Source organism: Sphaerodactylus townsendi, linkage group LG08 (assembly GCF_021028975.2).
Source record: "Sphaerodactylus townsendi isolate TG3544 linkage group LG08, MPM_Stown_v2.3, whole genome shotgun sequence".
Classification (NCBI taxonomy): domain Eukaryota; kingdom Metazoa; phylum Chordata; class Lepidosauria; order Squamata; family Sphaerodactylidae; genus Sphaerodactylus; species Sphaerodactylus townsendi.
The window spans coordinates 60,917,277-60,922,056 of record NC_059432.1 but is presented as its reverse complement, the minus strand read 5'-3'; the positions used below and the strand labels follow the sequence as shown (position 1 = coordinate 60,922,056).

At 42.9% G+C, this 4,780-nt stretch overlaps 1 long non-coding RNA gene across 1 annotated transcript in view; it reads right to left on the bottom strand.

The window, feature by feature from the left end:
- Positions 1 to 773: 773 nt before the first annotated feature.
- The window catches only part of LOC125438322, a 22,961-nt gene continuing 18,954 nt past the window's right edge, over positions 774 to 4,780 (bottom strand). Inside the window, exon 3 of the long non-coding RNA XR_007245333.1 lies at positions 774 to 784. This is a non-coding gene — a long non-coding RNA (uncharacterized LOC125438322). The remainder of the gene's footprint in view (positions 785 to 4,780) is intronic.

The following is a 4,780-nucleotide window of genomic DNA, read 5'->3' as shown; positions in this document are numbered from 1 at the left end:
ACGCTGCTCTCAGCGTGCAGCATCCCAGGCGCGCGCCCGGCCGTCCCCACGACCCCGCGCAGCCATCAAAAGGCGCCGTTGAGAAGAGCGCCTGGGATGCTGCGCGCTGAGGGGCGCGACAGCAGCAGCTTCAGGGGGGCTGCGCTGTCGCCGCCCCTCTCAGTGCGGAGTGCCGAGGGACCCTGCCCTACTCTCCTCTAGTAGCGCGGGGCTTAAGGGAAGTGGGGAAAGGCCCAGTGATAGTTTTTTTACTGATGCATGACTCCAGCCCATAGTGTGTGATGGTTGCCAAGGACACGCTTTGGCTATGATCTGAAAGGTTCATACAAAGACCACACCCTAAGCATTGCTGCTTTGTGAACAGTCCCAGCCATGGCAATAGTTGATAAGCTGATCTTCTGTTTTTGATTCATCTAGTGACTCAGAAAAATTGTTACACTGTTACACCCTTCTTCATCATTAGTAGTTACCACAAGAAAACAGCATTCAAATGATTACCTACAGGTAGGGCTGCCTGTAGCCCATGTTTCTGCACACTTTTCACACACCTAACAGCTACATGACAGCAATTTTTTTGAACTTTATTTTACATTTGTATAAAAATCAAGCCTCAAGACCTTATTGTTGCGCAGAAAATTATAGATTTGTTTTTAAATATTTTTAATGTTCTTACACAAGAACAAAATACAGAAAAAAATAACACGTTCACACGCCACCACATCAATACAAAAGGAGTACATGAAATACAAACAAGGAAAATAACCAAATAATGACTTCCCATTATCTCATTGTTGGATTCTAATCCATTCTTGGTTCATGTATCTGTTTTTAAAAATGGAACAATTTATCAGTTACACACTTCATTATTTCTAATATTGTTTCAGTCTGCTGTTTTAGATCTCAAATCTCTTTTACCACATTTTTTCAATAGGTAATCCGTAAAAGGTTTCCAGTTTTCTACAAACTTCTCTGTATTACTGTCCTTTAATAAGATTGTTAATTTTGCTTTTTCTGAATATTCTGTGACCTTCTGTATCCAAACATCCTTTGTTGGTATTTTTCCTCTCTCCATTTCTGTGCATACAATGTCCTTGCTAAAGTACACATATACATGAATACTATGGATTTGTTAGGCACCATATGGCAAATTCTAAAAGATAAGAGGGTTCTTATAAATATCCATCATCTTGCAGGTTAGGTGTTGGTTACTTCAGTAACTTACATAATTCAGCCAGTAAGGACAGGGTATAGTTTAAATGAAGAAAAGGGATAGTGAAATGCTTCCTGTGAACACTGATAAACAGGTTTAAAATTGATAAAGGTGAATTTTAGAATAAGATTGAATAAGGGGGGAATAGGATTTGTTAAAATATAGCCATTTTATATACAAAATATGTATTTTGATCACTTTTGCAGTTAGACCTAGAAACCTCTGAAACTGGATCAGACAGAGCTATTACACTGTAAATTGAGCGGAGTCAGTATTTGCTCCTTTTTGCTCTTTTGCCTTTTTATTAGAACCAGACTGGTTCTTAGGTGAATATTCCATTCTGAAAAGGCTTTAATTTTTCCTGCTGGCTCTTGCTTGCCATTGCCACACCTGTTTTCCTTGGGGCAGGCAACTTTAGTCTACCAAGTGCAGACTTGCAACAATGGTAGTCCTTTACTAAAAGGCACATTCCAAAGATATATTATATTACCCTCTGATTCACATGGGCAGAAGCTGCATGCAAGATGGGACACGAAAGAAAAATATCAAGAGACTCTTCCCTGTGCCTGCCTCTCACATGGCAACTCAACGCATCCTGGCTCTGTATTCTGAGCCCCTTAGTACCTTACAAAGACATAGGTAAGGGAGGGTTCTTGGGTTCAACCCCCCCCCCATTATATGTCCAAAGCTCCGCCCCGTTTGTGGTTTTTTTGTATTTTTGAAGTGTTTTTTGTTTTTGCCCTGCAGGGGACGCAGATTTTAGGTTAGCAGCACCAAAATTTCAGGGATTTTTTGGGAGACTCTCCTGATGATACCGCCCAGGTTTGGTTCAGGGGGTCCAAAGTTATGGACTTGTTTCCAATGGGAGCTAACAAAAGATGGGGCTTCTGCTTCCTGCCCCCAGGCATTTTCCCACACAGAAACAGTGTTGGGGGGAGTTATTTCCACTTCTTTTACCCTTCCATGTGCCAGACTCAACTTTATAAATCCAACCATGTAGTTTGATCATAATTGTTAATAGGCATCTGGGAAACAAATAGTTCCCAGATAAAAAAAAAACAAGTAGGTAGCAATAATTTATGTCCTGGAGTGTAGTTTGGGACACAGAAGAAGAGTTCAGATTTATACCAGTACCTCCTCTTTCTCTCCTGTAAGGAGATCCAAAGAAGCTTACAAACTCTTTTCCCTTCCTCTCCCCATGACAGACACCTTGTGAGATAGGTGGGGCTGAGAACACGCCGAAGAACTGCTACTAGTCCAAGGTCACCTAGCAGGAATGTAGCAGTGGGGACACAAATCTAGTTCACCAGATAATTTCATGCATAATTTCTGACACACTGAAATATCAGAGAAAGATGGAGGGAGGGAGGGAGGGAGGGAGGGAGGGAGGGTGGGAGGAGAGAGAATTGTCAGCCATACTTTGGGAATAGTGTTCCTCATTGCCCATAATCTGAAGAGATCTAATATAAATGACAAAGGCTGCAACATAGCACTTGCATTACACTTGCATTCCTTGTTCTAATCAACGCTATTTTTTTTAAAATGTCATTTTAACGGGGTATTACAGTAGGGAAAGTGACATGGTATAGCCTGATCTTGTTATATTTTAGAAGCTAAGCAGGTTTGGTACTTGGATGGGAGACCACCAGGGAAAACTCCACAGAGGAAGGCAACAGCGGGCCACCTCTGCTTTTCACTTTCCTTGAGATCCCCTTGATGGTGTCACTGAAAGTCAGTTGTGATTTGACATATATAATGGGACATCTCTTTATAAAGGTGATAGGTATATAGAAGCTTCCAGCAAAAATCAGACCAAAGATACTATTTTTTCATGTCATTTTGTCTGTAACATACAATGATGTTCAACAGTGTTACTACTGATTTATATCGACATGAAACTAATCTGGTGCACTTTATAGTAATTTTATAACCCTGGCCAAGGTTATATGGCTGTGCACTAATCTTTACATGGCAAACAACGTTCATCAGCAAAAACACAGTGGTAAGCTCAGACTATGATGGGAAGGCATGACTAAATATCTGCGACAGCTACAAACTGAGTATATGTTTTAGGCTATAAGAATATACTGACTAAAATGTACTTTTATATGTTATGTAAATTATAATGTGACTTTCAACTAGATTAGCTGCTAACGTAAGAGATAAATTATTTGACATTTATAATAGGACTTGATTCATACTGGTGAAAGTTACACAGACTTAATACAGTAATAACTTTTTGATCTATCGTTTTTGGCTTTCTTGAATATTTAAGCTGAGCTTGGCAATATTACAAATCCTTTGTGGAAACTGCTGTGAAGGTCAACCCCACAATCTGAATATTCATGCATACTCTTTTAGGAATGGTCCCCACATTATATATCCTTTACAGTGTTGAATCATTTGACTGAAAATTTAATGAATGAGATCATGTAGTAAACATATTACAGGTATAACGACATATTGCTCAATTATAAAGACATATTGTTATAAAGACATATTGCTCAATTTAAGTTGAGTGACAATTCTCAGAGCATTGTTCATTTAGCACTAGGCAGAACAAGCAAACAAACAACGATTAAATCAATTGTTCCTTTTTTCCTGTCCCCAAAATCAATAAAAAGGCAACAAAAGGTGTGGTGGTAAATAAAAACCTTTGTGACACGCAGATGTTTTCTCCAGTGCCCAAGATGCAGCACTGATGGTTGATGATATGCAAGGTAGACAGACTTAGGTCCCAGTGTGGAGCAAGGACACACCTGTGCCTGCACAGTGATGTAGGCTAGAGGGTGTGGTGATTCTCAATCAGGGGCGTAACGAGGCAGCCCTGGGCAAACTGTAGCCCTGTGCAAAACCTGAGTTGGATGCCCCCACCCCCCATGGGCGGCCACTCCACCACAACCAATTTTTTTTTGCACCAGGACATTGGTGCCTGCAGGGGGTGCATTTTTAGACATATCAGCACTGAAATCTCAGCATATCATCAGGAGACTGTCCTTATGCTACTACCCAGGTTTGGTGAGGTTTGGTTCAAGGAGTCCAAAGTTATGGACTCCCAAAGGGGGTGCCCCATCCCCCATTGTTTGCAATGTGAGCTAATAGGAGATGGGAGCTACAGTTTTGAGAGTCCATAAATTTGGCCCCCCTGAACCAAACTGCACCAAACCTGGGGGGTATCAACAGGGCAGTCCCCTGATGAGACCCTGAAAGTTTTGAGAGTGTGCCTTCAGAAATGTCTCCCCCCCCAGCCTGCAACCCCCATGGACAGCAATACAGAAAACTCAATGCAGTACTGAGGCCGTTTCCGCACGGCCACCTCGCGCCCCCACGCCGGCAAGAGTTCTGGCGGCGTGGGGGCGGAAGCCCGCTCGCACGCAAGCGTGCTAGCAGGCCAAGAAAGAGAGCACGCCGCGGGGAGCCATGCCTCTTCCGCTCCACTCCACGTCCAGAGCTCCACGATGTCCTCCCTGCGTGTTAAGCCTGCTGGCCGTCTAAGCCCCTTGCCCGCGCTGCCCTCCCTGACCCCTGGAGGTGGGAGGAACCCAGTGTGGGCGGGGCTGCGACGGCCAG